Source organism: Hyaena hyaena, unplaced genomic scaffold, assembly GCF_003009895.1.
Source record: "Hyaena hyaena isolate Hyena2069 unplaced genomic scaffold, ASM300989v1 scaffold_124, whole genome shotgun sequence".
Classification (NCBI taxonomy): domain Eukaryota; kingdom Metazoa; phylum Chordata; class Mammalia; order Carnivora; family Hyaenidae; genus Hyaena; species Hyaena hyaena.
Genome location: NW_024080755.1, coordinates 2,772,636 through 2,792,285, shown reverse-complemented (window position 1 = coordinate 2,792,285; position 19,650 = coordinate 2,772,636).

Below are 19,650 nucleotides of genomic sequence, written 5' to 3'. Positions count from 1 at the left end.
AGGTGTACTTTGTTTCCTGCAAGGGCGCGAAGGGATCCGCGAGTCGGCGGCGACCTGGCGCTGGTGGCCGCGTGGGTAGCCGTGCGGCCCGAGCGCCCCCTGGTGGCCGCGGAGTGGCGGCGCGGCGGCAGGTCCACGCGGACCGCGCCCCCCAGGGCTCGGCGCCGCCTCCGCGCGCCTGGTGGGCGCTCCGGGGATCCGAGCGTGGGAAGGGGCTCGTTTCTGCTAATAAAGTGCCTTGCAGCGAGCGGGGCCCGCAAATTCACGACTCTCATTACAGTCAAACATTCCGATTTATGAAAACGCACACGCAATCGCCCGAGTGGGCTGTGGAGAGCAGTGAGTAACGGCGGGGAGCCTGCGTTGGAAATATGTTTTCAAATTCCAGGCTTATTTATCTTGGGGCTCTGAACGCCTTTCAGCTGTATGCTCAGAACCTCAGCCTCCAGATACACTCTCAGCCTCTCTCCCTTGCTTCCTTTGAACGTCCCACTCCTGGGAAATGAGCCCTTGGTCACCCGTGGTCTGCGACGAGTGTCCTCCGGGCTGGGGGAGGGGCGGCTGGCCCCAGGGAACAATGAAGGCTTTGCCTCCTCTGCATCCTGCGGGCCGGATATCCGTTCAGAAACCGGGCTCTGGGCCTTCTCTGACAAAAAGGAGGAAACCTTCTGTCCCCAGGGCTGCCAGGAAGTGGCAGGGAGGTGCCGGGAGAAACAGAGAACAATTACTGCACGTTGGAGAATGTACAGGAATGAATAGGCTTTCGAAGCCTGGGAAGCCAGAATGGTCGCAGATTTTAACGACTCAGTATTGTCTTGTTCCTGATGCCATATACCCACCACCACCACTTCCTGGTGTCTGGATTTGGGTCGGTGGGTCTCCCTGGACCTCACTATCTTGTCTGCAGAGAGGAGGCAATAACAGTTTGCCTGTCAGAAGACAGAGAGCTGAGCAGTTGACTTTTTAGGCATTTCCACTGCAGGAATTATTTGTTCCTAGCAACCCAGGCTTGGTCCTGGCTATATATCCACATGCCCAGAGCCATGACTTATAATGATAGGGTATTTCTCAGAATCCTAGAGCTGGCAGCATCTTAGAGCTCACTCTACAGCCTGAGGCCTGTTGGAACCCAAAGTTTGTGTGGCTGAACATTAAAGCAAAACAAAATAAAAGTAAGTAAAGTTGATTGCCTTTAGACTGTTTGTGTTCCACAGCAGGCTTCTCAAACTTTTATGTGCATACAGATCACCTAGGGATCTCGTTAAAATGCACATCCTGTTTCACTAGGTCTGAGGTGGGTCCTGAGATTCTGCTGTTTCTAACAAACACCAAGGTTCTGTCAATCCTGCTGGTCAGTGAGCCACACTTTGAGTAGCAAAGTTTTATGGTTAGCCATACTCTCCTCTCCAACACTCTATTATACCCAGCCCAAGTCCCCAGTGATTGCCTAATTTTACTTATTGGCCTTTGTAGACATTTGAGTTTGCAACTCTGGAAAAATCCTGCCTGTCCCGACTGATTTTACAGACGTGAAACAGACTCAGAGAGAAGAAGCGGGTTTTGCATGGTCATTCAGCAAGTGAAAGCCTAGCTACTCTCTCTCTCTCTCTCTCTCTCTCTCTCTCTGCTGCATGGTAATACATCCTGCCTACAAAATAAATGGTTATACTTCAAGTATCTGTGAGGAAATTAGGACATTCCAAAGGGAGAATGGAATGATAATGGCTAAATTTACTGGATCCAACTGTGGGCCAGGTCCTATGGTAAGTGCTTTACATGGATTATTTTATTGAACACAACATCCGGATGAGGTAGAGAACATAGCCCACTTTTATAAAGTCACCAGGTTAGGAGAGGTTTTATAAATTGCCTAAGGTCACACAACTGAGAAGTAGAAGATGTAGGATTTGAACCTAGCAGTCTGACTCAGAGTCTATGCACTTAATTTCTGGCTACCTCAGGCAAGCCAGCAAAACTTGGCTGCAATTGACCTGTGTGGCTGCCAGAGTGAACTTAAATTGTATTGTAAGAAAGCAAAGCAGGCAGTTGGCTAAGTGATTAAGACTTAAGGGGGTTTTCCACTCCACCATTATAGCTTCCTATAATTCCATCATTATAGCTTTATTCCTTTCAATTAACTGCATTAACAGCTGCAGTCTTCTAGAGAACTGGGTGTGATTCGAGAAAGAGCAGTCTATTAAATATCAATAGATCAGTAGAGAATCTTGCTAGCTGAGAGAAAGAATGGAAATCCAAACAGAAAAGTCGGTGACTTTGAGAGGGATGGGAATATGTCAAATACTGACTTCCAAATCCACTCAGGATCAGCTGACCCAAAAATGCAAAAGAACCAGAGTGTTTCACTCTTCCTTTGGCACCTGTATTGCATGGGTAAAGCTGCTTGCTAGATCAGAGTTCTCATAAATAGAAATCAACTATTCAAGGGGCGCCTGGGTGGCTTAGTCAGTTAAGCGTCCGACTTTCGCTTAGGTCATGATCTCGCGGTTCGTGGGTTCGGGCCCCACATCGGGCTCTGTGCTGACTGCCAGCTCAGAGCCTGGAGCCTGTTTCAGTCTGTGACTCCCTCTCTCTCTGACCCTCCCCTGCTCATGCTGTCTCTCTCTCTCTCCTAGAAATAAATAAAACATTAAAAAAAAAGAAATCAATTATTCAGGAAAGTCGCAAACTTATCTTGGTCCTAAAATATAGAGTGCTTTTGCCAAAGTAATCCAACTGGCTTTCTGAATAGTACTGGGTCTGGAGTTTTCAAGCCTTTCCTGGCATCACAGCTTCCTAATCATCAGGAAACAGCTGGAGATAGTGCTTTTCATTCTCCTGTTTATTCTTTCCTTCTTCAGAGTTTACCGTCATGTGCCAACTGTGGGGAAGGCAATGGTGATTTCCCAGGAGAACTGGCCACTGGCAAGGAAAGCAAACTGGGAGGCAAACTACCGAGATAAAATGGAATAAGGACCATTTGGAGCACAAACACTAGGACTTTGGAAACAGAGAAGAAGACTGATTTCAGGCACGTGGGAAGATTCCAAGAGAGGAGAAATGAGAGCTGAAAGTGGGATTGGAAGTGTGACATTTCCAGTTACATTCCCTCCTCTGAGAAGTCCCTTTGTGGACGGTCCCAAGGGTTACCAAATTTGACATTAAAAATGTTGCCATAATCAAAAAGAATGAAATCTTGCCATTTGCAGCTATGTGGATGGAACTAGAGGGCGTTATGCTAAGCAAAATTAGTCAGTCAGAGAAAGACAAATATCATATGACTTCACACATATGAGGACTTTAAGATACAAAACAGATGATGGGGCACCTAGGTGGCTTAGTTGGCTAAGCGTCAGACTTTGGCTCAGGTCATGATCTCACGGTCCGTGAGTTCGAGTCCCATGTTGGGCTCTGTGCTGATGGCTAGCTCAGAGCCTGGAGCCTGCTTCTGATTCTGTGTCTCCCTCTCTCTCTGACCCTCTCCTGCTCATGCTGCCTCTCTCTCTCTCAGAAACAAATAAAACATTTAAAAAAAATTTTAAAAAGATACAAAACAGATGAACATAGGGGAAGGGAAGCAAAAATAATATAAAAACAGGGAGGAGCAAAAATAATATAAAAACATAAGAGAGTTAAATATGGAGAACAAACAGAGGGCTGGTGGGAGAGGGAAGGGGCTAAATGGGCAAGGGACATTAAGGAATCTATTGCTGAAATCATTGTTGCACTAGATGCTAACTAACTTGGATGTAAATTAAAAAGATAAATTAAATGGGGCGCCTGGGTGACTTAGTCGGTTGAGCGTCCGACTTTCGCTTAGGTCATGATCTCGCAGTTCATGGGTTCGAGCCCCGCGTCGGGCTCTGTGCTGACAGCTCAGAGCCTGGAGCCTGTTTCAGAGTCTGTGACTCCCTCTCTCTCTGACCCTCCCCTGCTCACTCTGTCTCTCTCTCTCTCTCTCTCCTACAAATAAATAAAACATTAAAAATTTAAAAAAAAAAGATAAATTAAATAAAAATTAACAGGCATTCAAATAAATAAATAAATAGTTTTGCCATGCTGCAGACCATCAATTGTTCTTCTATTTACTTAATATTTATGTTTACAGTCAAGTCACTTTAAAAAACTTTTATTCATGCTAATCAATAATATTTATGAAATGGGAGTAGTAGTAGAAACATCACAGTTTGGAAACAAATGAACCTGGTGAAAACAAATGAACAAGTGACCTCCAAGCAACATGTGGGGCTTTAATAGCCTTTGGTTTCACGATGAACCAGCTGATCTTCGTAAATGTGTTGGGAGGCTTCACCCTGCTGTTGTGAGCTTTAGACATCTAAACGCTCACGTGTTGGGTTCTTGCATGCAAGTGCAGAAAAGAGGTTCCTGCCAATATGCACACATCTGCTGATGGTCCCAGCCACACCTTGGTCTCTGTGCTCCTGGAGCTATGGCACTTTAACATGGCCATCTTTAGTGGGAAGGAAGGACCTCCTTCTTGGTGCCATATTCAGTTAGGAATATCCACAATAGATCGGCCTGTGCCCTGAATAGTTACAAAGTTGTTGCTGCCATTGTATAGAGAGAAAACTGAGCCTCAGAGAGTTAGGTCTGTTGCCTAAGGTTAACCAGTAAGTGAGTGGGGAGGCCAGTTATTTAGGTAAGTGTCTGCCTTCCCTACTAGTAGTCCTGAAATGAGTCTATGTCATCTTTCAATTCCCTTCTTTATAGAATCTAGTAAGTGGCTTACATATTGTGAGCATATAGAAATATTTGCTGACACGGAGCAAATATGGCATGATGCAGCCCCATCTAGGCCTCTGGGATACTGGTTAATCCATGCTAGTTAACTATCAAAATCCCCACATCCCTGCCAGATCAGAAATTAAGAAGGGAAAGTAAGAAACTTACCTCCTGGTATCGGCAGTCAATATCACAGAAAGTCATAGATAATCTCAGTCCCTGGAACTTCGAGTTCTCTGACAATATTTCCATCCTCAAATTCAGCTGTCTCCTGCAATCAGCCCAGTACTTAAGCTGATCACACATTATTTAAAAAAAAAAAAAAAAAAAAAACACCAAGCAGACCAATTTTAATTCACTTTTCAGACAGAGTGAAACACAAGCTATTCACTCCAAAAATGGTGCCCAGAAAGCCGGACATTTTTTGTTTGGTTCAGTGCTGAGCACTCAGATTTAGATGGTGGAAAATGTTTAAATTGGGAAAGAAACTGCACAGGAGAAGTATAAAAATTAATTCAGAGTGGAAGGAGGAAAAACAGCCTCTTCTCTAGTAATCTACTTAAAGGCCAATGATTTTCTGTTAATACAGATAAGAAAAGAATCCAAACCATCATCACAAAAAGAACAAACAAACAAAAAAAACCACTTCTGGTCTTTTTATGAGTAGCATCTATCAGGCTAGACATGACCAAAGCCAGGTTCATTTGTTGGAGCATGGAGCTTACAGTGGACCTGTGGGTACCATCATGGCAGCAAAGGTAGAATTGCTTCTTAAAGCAGTGGAGGAGGAGGTGAGATTAATTGAATGCAAAATGTGGAGTCCTTAAACCAGATGACTCATGGGTGAAAGGGGCTCTCTGGCAGTTTTGAGCTTAATGCTGAAATAACATAAACTTTCTCTTACTCCCAGAGATTCTGGGCCTAATTATCTCCAGGACATGAATATGAAGCTTTTACTGTCCTAAGATAAGCCATTGCAGATACGTGAATACTTGACCCAATAAAAGGAGGGCGTACTCACTCCCTCCTTGAAGTCCAAGCTAGCCAGTTATACGCTAAATGGAATCTGTCAAATACTCGGAGTTTAAAACATGTAGTGCTTTGCACAGATCGCTTTTTCTGACAATTATGTGAAATGGAATAGAATATCTAATTTGACCCAATTGATTGAGGACAGCCTGAGTCCTTCCTCCAGAAGCAAAGGCATGGCTAGTGTGCCGTAGAAATGAGCTCGTGCAGGAGCTGACAGGTGGAGCGCTCATTCCTTGTAGCTGGTCTCCTCTATCCGTAGGGAGAGGATGCCATCTAGCATGAGCTCTGCAGAGCTGCAGCCAGCCCTCAAATGGCAGAAGTAAGCCTCTGGTTCCACGTTTCTGTGGCCTAAAATCTGTCCCTGAGTGGGCTAAGCCAGGTGGTACACAATGCAAACTGTTCCTACCTACTACAAAGGGGATTCTGCTCCCGAAGGGATTATTGGCTCATGAAATATTTCCATTACTTACATCCCAAGATCCACAACCCTCATATGCTTCAAGATCCAACTAGAATTCCAAGGAATCCCCTCCTTTCCAGGCTGAATCTGGCCTCTCTTTGTTTGTGAAGAGGTGGGGAAAAGGTTAGCCTGTTCTTATTAAGGACATGGGATATTCGTTCCATTGAATGGCTGGACCATGACTCATTTAACCAGTTGTCCACAGATGAACATATTTATCATTGCCAATCTTCTCCTTTAACAATGAAGCAATGATTTTTTAAAGAGTTAATGAACTTTTTTTTTGTCTTCTACCTTTTAAACTTAAAATGAAATGAAATTCCCTTTTGTGTGTGTGTTCCATTCTATGAGTTTAGACAAAGATATATACTTGTATAACCACCAGCACAACAAAGATGTAGCATCATTCCATCACCCCTGACTTTGTTAACATTCATTTATTTTTCTTCCCTAAAAAAACTCTGTGTTTCTGAAACATGAAACAGAATTGACACATGGTCCAGTAGTTCCCACTCCCCCATATATACCAGAGAGGGAGAAGACACATTTGTACACAAATGTTCACAGCAGCACAATCACAATAGACAAAAGACGGAAACAACCCAAATGTCCACCAGCAGATGCATGGAGAAGCAAATTGTGGTGTGTCCATAGAGTAGAATGTTATTTAATCATAAAAAGGAATGAACTACTGGGGCGCCTGAGTGGCTTAGTCGGTTAAGCGTCCGACTCGCTTAGGTCATGATCTCGCGGTTCGTGGGTTCGAGCCCCGCGTCGGGCTCTGTGCTGACTGCCAGCTCAGAGCCTGGAGCCTGTTTCAGAGTCTGTCACTCCCTCTCTCTCTGACCCTCCCCTGCTCATGCTGCCTCTCTCTCTCTCTCCTAGAAATAAATAAAAAAATATATATATTTTTTTAAAAAAATGAATAAACTACAAGGGTACAGGTGGATGAACCTCAAAAACATTTTGCTAAGTGAAAGAAGCCAGACATGAAAAGACTAATAGTGTCTAATTCCATTTATATGACATTTCCAGAAAATTCATCGTGACAGAACTGTAGATTGGTGGTTGTCAGGGGCTAGACTAGAGGGAATAGGAAAACTGCCTAATGGGGACTGGGCTTTATCTTGGGGTGATGAAAGTGTTTGGGAACTAAATAAAGATGGTGGTCCCCCAACACTGTGAATGTACTAATGCCACTGAACCGTTCACTTTTGGGGGCGCCCAGGTTGAGCGACCGGCTCTTGATTTCAGCTTGGGTTGTGATCTCACCATTGGTGAGTTCCAGCCCCACATCGGGCTCTGCATTGACAAGGCAGAACCTGTTTGGGATCCTCTCTCTCCTTCTCTCTCTGTCCCTCCCCCACTCACATGTGGGCACTCTCTCGCTCTCTCTTAAACATTTTTTAAAAATTAAAAAATAGAATGATTAACTTTGGGGGCACCTGGCTGGCTCAGTCAGTAGCACATACGACTCTCGCTCTCATGGTTGCAAGCTGAGCCCTGCAACGAGTGTAAAGATTGCTTACAAATTTTTTAAATGTTTTAAAAAGATTAATTAGGGGGGACCTGGCCACTTGGTCAGTGGACCCTGCAACTCTTGGTTTCAGGGTTGTGAGTTCAAGCCCCACATTGGGTATAGAGACTAATTAAAAAATTTTTAAATCTTTAAAAATATAGAAAATGATTACTTTTACTTCATTAAGGTGAATTTTACCTGAATAAAAAAAAAATATTTAGGGGCGCCTTGGTGGCTCAGTCAGTTAGGCATCCGACTGCAGCTCAGGTCATGATCTCATAGCTTGTGAGTTCGAGCCCCATGTCAGGCTCTGTGCTGACAGCTCAGAGCCTGGAACCTCCTTCAGATTCTGTGTCTCCCTCTCTGCCCCTCACTCACTCACTCTCTCTCTGTCTCTCTCTCAAATATAAATAAACATTAAAATTTTTTTAAATGTTTAATCCAAGTGATAGTCGAATACTTGGATCAGAGTAGGTGATGAATGATATTAATGTGCAAACTACCTGAAACGTAGGTAGATAGTATTAGTCCCATTTTAAGTATAAGGATTACAGGCCAGAGAAATAAAAGGCCCCCAACCACAAGTTTGCAGGGTTGGGACCCCAAGACCACGGCCTGATTCTGGATGCAGCAATGCTCCGATCTACTGCATGATTTTCTCGAATGATACAAAAATTGCAGCATTTTTACTGAGCGGCAGCAATCTTGCAGGAGTCGGGGGGAAGAGATGCACAGAAGGGAGAGACAGCAGAGAGGAGGAAGAAATAACAAATAGAAGACCTAGGTCAGCAAGCTGACCCACTTGGAGAGCAATGCGGGGACAACAGGCAAACAGATGGCTTCGCACGGCGTGGGGTGGGGTGGGAGCCACATTAAGTGCCCCCATGAGGAAACTGCCCCGCTGGCTGACGTGGGGGTCATTGCTCCACAAGCTCCCCTCCCACGCCCCTCCCACACACCCCCTTCTCTCTGAGATGCGTCAGTTTTTCCACTTGAGGGGGAGCCAAAAACAGGACAAAACTGAACAGCGTCTTTACTTTCTTCGTGGTCTCCTGTCCCATCTCTGCTCAACCTGTTGCCCTCTGGCCCCAGCACCTCAATCTCTTGGGAAAATGAAAAGCAGCTTCTCCTTGCACATGACTGGGGCCCCTCACCCAAGTAGCCATAACAGAGCTGAGAATAATGCCCATAATAAGGCATTGAACATGGAAAAGTGTGCTGTATGGGCTTCATGCTCCGTGACCTGGCACCAGCTTTCCTGAAATGCTGATGACTAAAAGGGTCACAAACTTTGAGCAAACACTAAATGTTTTTGTTGTGTTGTTGTTGTTATGGAAAGGAAGGAAGAAAAAACTCATCAGAGGGGGGAAGAAGCCTCTTTTATTTGGGGAAAACACTTTGAGAGGCTTTTACTTATTTGAAAATGAAGCCAAATTCCTACTCTGGAATGGAGAAGTCTGGAAGAATGAGGATTTAACTGTGCTGCAGTTCTGTGTGAGACTTAAAGGGATGTCCTCATAGAGGGGCAGCTCATCGCTGGGGATCATTCTCTTTCTGGGAGAAGCCCTGATTGGGGAGACGGGTGCTGGAGGGCTGGGATGAGGGAAAAGACTCAAGCTCTATGGCGTTCCATATAGGAGCAGATCCTTGCAATGTGAGGGAAGGAAGGATATTACAAAGGAGAAAAACAGTCCCCGATGTGTCCCTATGGAGCTAGGAAGATGACAGAATACACGAACGGGATGGTTTATAGCCCTGCTTTATCTTTACCTTTGTCTGCATTGTAATTCCCACGTGTTATGCCCACACCTTCATTTTAAAACAATCACTTGTCTTAGCTGGCACTAGGGAACTGAGAGGAATGCATGTGACCACACTGAGACCCAGAGCTCTGTGCAAGAAGACGGGCAGCAGCCCAAAGAAGCTTCTGGAGCAAGGGCAAAAAGGGAGCTGGGAAGCCCAGAGCAGTTGTCTGCCCTGGGGCGGATGCCTGAGGTGAGGAACACACCTAGGATCAATATGGACAAAATGAAAGATTCTTTAGGGTTCCACAGAGGCCCAGGAGTGGAGAACTGGTAAAAGGCTGAACCACTGGCTAATCTAGGTTAATAGGGGCTCTGGTGGTAGGAATTTGGGGTGCCAATGTTGATGCCATTTTTGCCCAGCATGTCAGAGCAGAATCTAATGAACATATATGCCGTCATCATTCAATCATTTGTTATCTCCTTCCTTTGACATTCACCAAGTGATTACTGGGCAGAAAGCCTAGTTAGGTACCGGGAGAGACCACAAAGATGAAGAAGACACAAAAGCCTTGCCTTTACACAGCTCCTAGGCTCTTGGGACCAATGAGTCACACATTCAAGAAACTGGAATAGGAGACAGATTGATGTGAGAAGCAGAGGTTGCTGAAAGAAGGAGGTTTTAAACTGTTTGGATCCAGTGTTGGCAAAATCTAGAAGCCACCACTTTCACTGATTGTGGAGGGAGTGTAAACTAGCACAGCCTTTCTGGAAGGCAATTTGGCAAAACATACCAAAAATCATAAATACACACAGAACACTTAGTCATAGTAGTTTCACTGGTGGAAATATACCCTAAAGATACAGATAAGAATGTGTGCAGCGGTGCCTGGGTGGCTCAGTCGGTTAAGTGTCCAACTTCGGCTTGGGTCATGATCTCACGGTTCATGGGTTCGAGCCCCACATTGCGCTCTGTGCTGACAGTTTGGAGCCTGGACCCCACTTTGGATTCTGTGTCTCCCTCTCTCTGTCCCTCCCCCACTCACTCTCTCGCTCTCTCTCTCTAAAATAAAATAAAACATAAAAAAAAGAATGTGTGCAAAGATTGCCCACAAGGATGGATAAAGATCATAATAGGGAGAGAATTTTGAGCACAAACCTCTACCAATAGCAGATTGGTTAAGCAAATTGTAGAACAACACTTCAGTGGTATTCCTGTCAACAAGGGTCAACCCAAATCTTAGTATGAGGAAATACCAGACCAGCAAACTGAGGGATATTCTACCAAGGAGGTAGCCTGTGTCCTTCAACACTGGTATGGTCAAGGAAGATAAAGAAAGAGTGAGGAGCTGTTCCAGATTAAAGGAACTTAAAAGACCAGAAAACCAAATGCAAGATGTGATTTGGGATTGGATCATGGAGCAGTGGGGAAGATTGTGTGGCTAGCTGTAAAGGACATTTTTAGGACAATTGATGAAACTGAATATGGTCTGGGGATCAGGCACTAGTGTGTTGATGTTAATATCCTTGATTTTGATCATTGTAACATGGTCATTATGAAAGAGAATGTCCTTGTTTTTAGGAACTACACTCTCAAGCAATGAGGGGCTTCAGAAAAGTGAAGTGAAGGGCCATTCAATCTGCATACTAAGATAGCCATCGGAAATGATTAAGACACAAAACATGATTCAAAAAATGGCTCAAGGCAATGGTAGAAGGTTTGTAATCAAACACACAGGATTTATTGCCAAAAGAATTATGTTGCTATAGCTGCCCAAGGCATTTAGGAGAAACAGGTGTCTGGTGGGGAGGTCAGAAGTGCCTGTGTATGTGAGGTTTTAGCCAGGTCTTCAACCAGACCTATCCAAACGGGCTAGGAGCCTGCCATGTACCAGGCACTGTGTTGGGTGCTGAGGATAGAGAAATGGACAAGATAGGAGTGGCCCTTGCCCTTACTGGGGCTTCTGTTCCAGGGGGAGCTGAACAAATCCCCAGCAAACAGATAATGTAATTGTAAATGTAAGAACGCACCTCAACGTAACCTACGGCTTTTGGTGATGACCTGTCCATGCAGCGTCATGTCCTGTAACAAACGTACCACCCCGGTGGGGCTGTCGGTGGCGGTAGGCTGTGCGGGTGTGCGGTCAGGGAGTCGATGCGTACTGTCTGAAAGTTCACTCAATGTTGCTGTGAACCTAAAACTGCTCTAGAAAATAAAATCTATTTTTACAAAATTGGGGGTGGGGGATAGGTTAAGGATAGGAGACAAAGACAAGGAGGGGAGAGGTTCAAAAGAAAGCAAAGGTGTGCCAGGGGCTGGGCAGAGGAGGGACCTGCATAGGGTGGGCAAACATGGACTAACCACAGGCCTACTGGGTGCAGGCACTCTCTTCTGCAGCTTCTGGGAGGTGGGTGTTCTTAGATGGGGACCCCTGGACTCTGAAAAGTGAAATAACCCATGGGGGTTTAAGCTGAGGACAACGGGCTCCTCCATCACTCTCTGCTGCCTTCCATAGAGGCAGATCTGGAACAGCATAAGGCAATGCAGGGGGCTGCTGGGGGATAAGACTCGAAGGAGAAGCCTTTGCTAGGAGCTATGTCTCTGCGTTGAGGCTTCATCTCCCCTGAACCCAGGAGAGAGTTGAATTTGGGGCTCTTCATCCATGAGAAAAGGAGAGAGAGAGAGAAAAAAAAAATAATGTTTTTTTCCATAGAAAGAGGAAGAACTAAGCAACACTCAGAGTAATGCTGGCTGTCTCTAACTGTAGCCCCAACTCCCTGAATGTGACTTGCAGTTCCAGGGAGGTATTTTCCTAATCATCATAAAAAAACAGCATATATATTTTCATTTGCCTTTCCCTCAAAGAGGTCCAAAAATTCTTCTCCCAAACTTAGAAGGGAGGAACTTAGTTCTTTTCTACTCTTTTGGTAATGTGCACAAGGTCAGTTTGTCTTTTTCCTTTAGCAGAACAATTTGTGTCCTTGTTGTGACCGTGAGAGAAAGCTGAAGAAAAAAGATGTTTTTTCCAGGATGAGTGTGGAAAGACCTTTTTGGCCACCATGTCGGCCCCTGCTTATTCATTCGACAAACTTTTTTTTGAGCGGTTGCTATGAGCCAGGCACTAGCCCAGCCATAAGGACCACAAAGATGAGTAGGATAGGAGCTCTATCCCCAAGAAGGTCACAGTATGGCTAAGACCCACACAAGGCAATAGAAAATGCCACTGTGATATGACAGGAGCGAGGAGAACGAGAAAGCCTCGTGCACAGTGCTTTCCAGGCAACGGGAAGATGGATGGGGGGGAGGGGGGGCAGGGAAGGCTTGGCAAAACAGCGCCGATATGGTGATTAAGCACTAGTCATGGTTACGTTTTCACGGAATGAATGATTGGAAGATTCTGCTTACTGCTCTAGGAGAAGTCTCTGGGGGCAGGATGGGATGAGCTGAAGGCCACTCACTTTGCAGTTCAGAATAGACCATTGGAAGACTCTTTCATTAAATTCCTCCTGGGCTCCTGGGCCTGAGATTCTAGGGCATTTCATTCCCTTTAGGATAAGAGAAATCAGGCTTTAGACAGAGATCAGCAGACCAGGAGACCAGCATGTCCGCTGGAGGGTCTTTGGTTCTAATGGTCCCTGAGTGAGTGAATTCCTGTGTAACCCAAGGAAAGCTCCTTAACCACAGGCAGCTATGCCGGCTTCCTGTTTGGAAAAGAAGTGATAAGCAATGAGACTTCCTCTCCTATGGCCAAAGGACTTGAAAATTGGGCTGCTGTGCTGGGCCTCTGCTTGGTGTGAGGGAAACAGTAATGCTTTGTTGAGCGTGCTTAAAATGGCAGTGTGAAGAATGACTTTGGAATGACTGAGATTTATGGGAGATAAAAATTACAAAATGTCCTAGCTTGATTTACGTTGAGGGAAAAGGCAAAAAGCCGCCTAGAAGGCAATACTTTCAAAAGATGAAAATTAAGTCATATAGTAAAAACATAACAAATTTAGATGTGCACACACACAGAGATAAGATGTAGACACAAGTTAATACAGGAGAAATTAATGTCTTCCATCTGACAAAGAGAACTTCTTTCAAAATTCTACCAAGCTATTGGATACCCAACAAGTAAGAAACAGAAATCTGCATCAATTCTAGATATGGTCAAGATTTCTTTCTAATCAGAGCTAAAAGTCATCTCAGGTGGACGGGGGTCTGAGAAGTGCCTTACCATTAAGGTCGCCCTTATTCCTCAGAGTTAGAGTTAAAAGAAAAAAAAAATCTAGGTCTCTTGAGTAAGAGCATAGTCCAGGAGCGGAGGCTGTGTCAGGCAGAGAACATTCCGCTGCAGTGAGCTGGTATGTTACTCCACTTCTTCCTTTCCTTGACTTCCTGTCCCTCTCACATCCAGAAGAGCCTAATTTGAGACACTGGGAGATCAGAGCTTGTGCAAAAGCCTTATTCTTCATTCCTGAAAGAAGGGAGAGAAATTTCATTACTTTGAGAAAAACAAAATGTATTCAAAGTGTGTGCCCGCTGCTTGAAAACACAGCATGTCTGCTCGTGGGCAAAACGGTAATTGACATTGTTTTAACCCTGCTCCAGGACAAGTACTCCCCTAAGCGTTTTGCATGCATCGTCTCTCTCTCTCTCTCTGCGCAGCTCATGATTTAAGGCTGATGCAGCGATTATTCTCATTTTACAGATGAAAAAAACTGAGGTATAGAAAAGTTAAGTGACTGATCTAGTCACAAGGGATGCTTGATGCCCAACACACACACACACACACACACACACACACACCCGCCCTCTAAGACCATAAATGACAAAAGAAGAATTTGATCCCATGTCCTGGTGACGCTAGAGCCTGTGCCATTAACCATTAGCGAGGTGGGTTTTCAGATGGGGATGATTTTGTCCCCCAGAGGGCGGAAGAGAGGGGGATATTTGGCAATGCCTGGAGACATTTTTGGTTGTCACATCTAAGTGGGTGCCTTTCTCTCACAAGCTCTGCAGGAAAACAGGAGCAGAAGAACCTAGAAAAGAAAAAAAAAAAGGCTGCAAAAAAAGAAAAGAAAAGGCTGAGAATAGAGTGGGGAACACCAGGCAATTCTCCACACTGGTGAACATCAATTGCAGGGGAAGAATCAACTAGAATTGCTCAGACAAAAGAACAGAGAGTACAGAACACATAAGGGAGAGCATCCCCATTAGGCTCAGGAACAGAGTACTTCGGGACATTTCACTGAAGGACAGATGGCCAATACTACCCCAGGCTCCGATTCAGATAACCTCTTTACAAGCATTTCCTATTAAGCCCCATTAAGCACCTTATGCCTCAGCAAATACTGCAGAAGACAGCGCTGTGTCAAGGGTTTCTGCAGGCAGCTCTTAGAGTTTAAATCCTGGCTCCTTCCCTTTCCACTTGTGAGAATTGGGGCAAATTACTAAACCTCCCTAAGTCTCAGTAACCCCACCTAATGAAATGGGGATGGTGAATTAAAAACAGTACCAATCTCACAGCGTTGTGTGGAGATCACAGAAGCTACTGTATGCAGCCAGATCTTGCTCCTGTAAGTTCTCAATAAATGTTGGCAGACACTGATAAAAAACCAAAGGGACAAAGGTCACCAATTCTTTTTTTTTTTTTTTTTTTTTGAGAGAGAGAGAGCAGCGGGGCTCACCCAAAGCAGGGCTCAAGCTTACCCAATGTGGGGCTTGAACTCACAAACCGTGAGATTATGACCTGAGCCAAAGTCAGATGCTTAGCGACTGAGCCACCCAGGTGCCGCTATCTGCCATCCTTCTCCCATTCCTCCCTCAAGGACAGAATCTGTCTATTCTAATAACACTTTTTTCCTCTTTAAGACCCTTCTTTCTCTACACTCTCATAGCACTTTGTCTGGATTCTTTCATTTAATATAACAAACACATCTAGTACTCACTATGTACCTATTGACTGTGTTAAGTGCTTTAAATTTTAACTCATTCCTCACAACAATCCTTGGGGGATGTATTAATATCACCCCCATTTTACAGATGGGAGAAGAGTCAGGGAATTAAGGGAGTTAAGTAACTTGTACAAGAGAGTTAAGCACTAAATGGCAGAGCTGGGTTTGAACCCCAGCTTTACATTCTGAACCATTATTCCTCTGTCATGCCCCTTAAAATGATGGATCTTGGATTTTGGGTTTTTTTTTTAATGTTTATTTATTTTTGAGAGAGAAAGAGACAGAGTATGAGCTGGGGAGGAGCAGAGAGAGAGGGACACAATCCAAAGCAGGCTCCAGGCTCTAAACTACCTGCACAGAGCCCAATGTGGGGCTTGAACCCACGAACCGTGAGATCATGACCTGAACTGAAGTCAGATGCTTAACCAACTGAGCCACCAAGGCGCCCCAGGATTTTGGTTTCTTATAATTTTTACTCAATGTTCCCCCTGAATACATGTAAAGTTCTTTGGGAGGAGGGCCTGTATGATCCACTGAATATATGCTTACTGACTGATTAAAATCACATTGCTAATTAAAAAATTTTTTAATGTTTATTTATTTTTGAAAGAGAAAGAGACAGAGTGCAAGTAGGGGAGGGGCAGAGAGAAACGGAGACACAGAATCCCAAGCAGGCTCCAGGCTCTGAGCTGATAGCACAGAGCCCAACTCGGGGCCCAAACCCACAAACCGTGAGATCATGACCTGAGCCCAAGCCAGACGCTTAACCACTTAGCTTAACCACTTAACCGACTGAGCCACCCAGGCTAATTGCTAATTGATGCAAAGTCATCCAACACAGAAGGCTCTACCTGGGACCTAAGTAGGAAAGGAAATGCACTATTCCAAAAGCTAAGATGGCCGTGGGGCAGGGAGAATGCAGAAACCACACTCAGATGAATGGCCGCAGGAGGACGGGTGAAATGGACAGGAGGTAGTGTTATCTTTAAGCCCAAACAGGCCCCACCCAAAGAGATAGTACTAACTAAAGCTTCTAAATTTTAAAACTGAAACCAAGATGAATAAGCCAAATCATGAGGGAACTCCACTCTGCTCTGTTGTTTTGTCTGCATCACGGTGAAGTTTAGTTATGAACCAAACTGCCGATGTGTGGAAACTAAACTACATGTGCGTCAAATAGGAGAGAGACGTGTCCTTCCAGATGCTGGAGAAAAGGAGAGGTGGACAGCAAAGGACCATGGGTCTAAGGAACATGGAAAGAGAATGCTACCCCTTGCCTTGTCTTTGCCTCCGCATCCCCCCACCCGCCCCCCGCTTTGCCAGCTCACAGACTGGCTGGTCAGGTGTGGGATGGTCCCACCTCTGCTTCCAAGCAGCTGCGTGACTTTAGGAAGGTCCCTCCATCTCTAAAATCTCAGTTTTCATGTCTCCAAGACCAGTGCTCTAACCTCTGAGCTATGGGGGCCTGTTTTTACAGTGTCTACAAAATCATGGGGCTAAAAACATGGAAAGAGGCTAAGTGTCCATCAACGGATGAATGGATCAAGAAGATGTGGTTTATATACACAATGGAATACTACATGGCAATGAGAAAGAATGAAATCTGGCCTGTGTAGCAACATGGATGGAACTCGAGGGTGTTATGCTGAGCGAAATAAGTCAGGCAGAGAAGGACAGCTACCATATGTTCGCACGTATAGGAGGATTAGGAGGAACTTAACGGAGGACCGTGGGGGAGAAGAAGGGGAAAAATAGTGGAGGAGAGGGAGGGAGGCAAACCATGTGAGACTCTTGAATACTGAGAACAAACTGAGGGCAGATGGGGTGGGGGGGAGGGGAAGGGGGTGATGGGCATGGAGGAGGGCACTTGTGGGGATGAGCACTGGGTGTTATATGGAAACCAGCTTGACAATAAACTATTTTTAAAAAATTAAAAAATTTTAAAAAATTAAAAAAATGTTTTTGAAAAAAATCATGGGGCTAGACTACAGCATCATTTTTGTATTTGTTGTTAGTCCCTATTTCTTCTTCTTTTTTAAGTTGAGGTAGGGGTCCCTGGGAGGCTCAGTCGGTTAAGCTTCAGTCCGACCTCGGCTCAGGTCACAGTCTCACCAGTTTGTGGGTTCGAGCCCCCCTTCCCCAACTCGCGTGCTCGTGTTCTTTCTAAATAAATAAATAATTAATTTAAATAAATTGAGGGTAAAATTCACACGATATAGAATGAACCAACTTTAAAGTGTATGATCCAGTGATACTAAGAACATTCACTACGTTGTGCAATCACCACGTCTGTGTAGTTCCAAAACATTTTCGTCACCCCATAAGAAAACCCTGTTCCCATTGAGCAGTCACTGCCCTTACCTCCTCCTCCCAGCTCTTGGCAATTGCCAATTTGCTTTCAGTTTCTATGGATTTACTGGTTTTACGTATTTCATTTGAAAGGAATCATACATCTGGCCTTTTGGGTCTGGCTTCTTTTACTCAGCATAGTGCTTTTTTTATTTCATCCATATTACAGTAGGTATCAATCCTTCATTCCTTTGTATGGATGAATAATATCCCATTATAGACTACAGTATGATTTTGAGCTCCAACAGTTTGATCCCCTTTCCTTTTCAAACATCTGTTCATAAACACATTATGAGCACCAATTGAAGAGAAGGCAGGTACTAAGGGTAAATAACTTGGGGCACCTGGATGGATTCAGGTAAGCCTCTGACTCTTGGTTTCGGCTCACGTCATGATCTCATGGTTCATGGGTTCAAACCTCACACTGGGCTCTGTGTTGAGCATGGAGCTTGCTTCGGATTCTCTCTCCCTCTCTCTCCGCCCCTCCCCTGCTCACTCTATCTCTCTCTCAAAATAAATAAATATTTTTTTTTTAATAAGGGGAAATAGTTGAGAGATTTGTAACCCTTGGCTTCTTTTTTTAATTGGAGTATGACATTTAAAAGTGCCCATTAAAGTACCCAAGTGTACAGTTTCATGAATGCTTACAAAGTAAATACAACTATTAACTTTAAGCTGGTTCAACAGATAATATATACTCACACCCCATTCCTGTCTTCTCATTACCCTCCCCCAATTCTCTTTTCCTCAAGGTACCACCATTCTGACTTCAAACACTAAGCGTTTGCTTTTCCTGTTTTTGAACTTCAGGTAAAGGGAACCACAGCTTGTCAATTTTTTTTACATCTGGCTTTTTTCACTCAGTATTATGTTTGCGAGACTCTTGCACTGTGTCGTATGTCACTGAAGTACCTTCATTCTCATTGTTGTACAGTGTTAATAATATCCCAGTCTACTTATCCATTCTATGCTTGGTGGACACTCGTGTAGTTTTATCTCTGTGCCATTATAATAGTGTTGGTATGAACATTCTAGCTTATGTGTTTCGATAAACTGATGTTCACACATCTTCTGGGCATATGCCTCGGACTGAAATTATTTGAGTCATATATTCAGCTTTACTAAATACTGACACAGAATTTTCCAAAATGATCAGACCTGTTTTGATTCTCATCTTTTGCTTCTAAGATAATCTTTTCCAAAGCATGGGGCTGCTACCCGCTGCTATAGTAGTGTTGCATAAAAGGGATTTATGTGAGGAGCAAAATAAATAACATCAAGTTCTCAAGTGAGAAAATTATTTCCTGTTTAATGCTCTTTAAGTCCTTCTGATTACATAAAGAAAATCCCATGTGATGCCAGGATGTTGCTAGCCACCTCTCTGTATCTGTTACAAAAAGTTTCAGACTCTCAGCAGGCAACTGTATCTACTTGATATTTAATAACATATTGTTTTAATGTATTTATTTTAATTACTTTCTACTTACAGCAAGAGGTAAAGTTTTCTCATTTTAGTTATTTAACATTTTCTTTCAAATAAATTCATTTAAGGGGTGCCTGGGTGGCTCAGCTGGTTAAATGTCTGACTCTTGATCTCAGCTCAGGTCCTGATCCACTGTCATGAGTTCAAGCCCTGTGTTGGGCTCTGAGCTTTGCGTGAAGCCTACTTAAAATAAAAATAATAATACATTCACTTAAGTTTTTCAAAAGTGAGTCAACTTAAAAATAGTAAAGGATAGGCAGATGATATGCAGTTTCAAGGAACTAAATTGGTGGTGGAATGACTCCTATGTGGAAAATACCCACTTAGAGCCTGCATTTACCAGAAGGCCTCGATGTGATTTTTATGGGCATTTGATGAGCTTGCC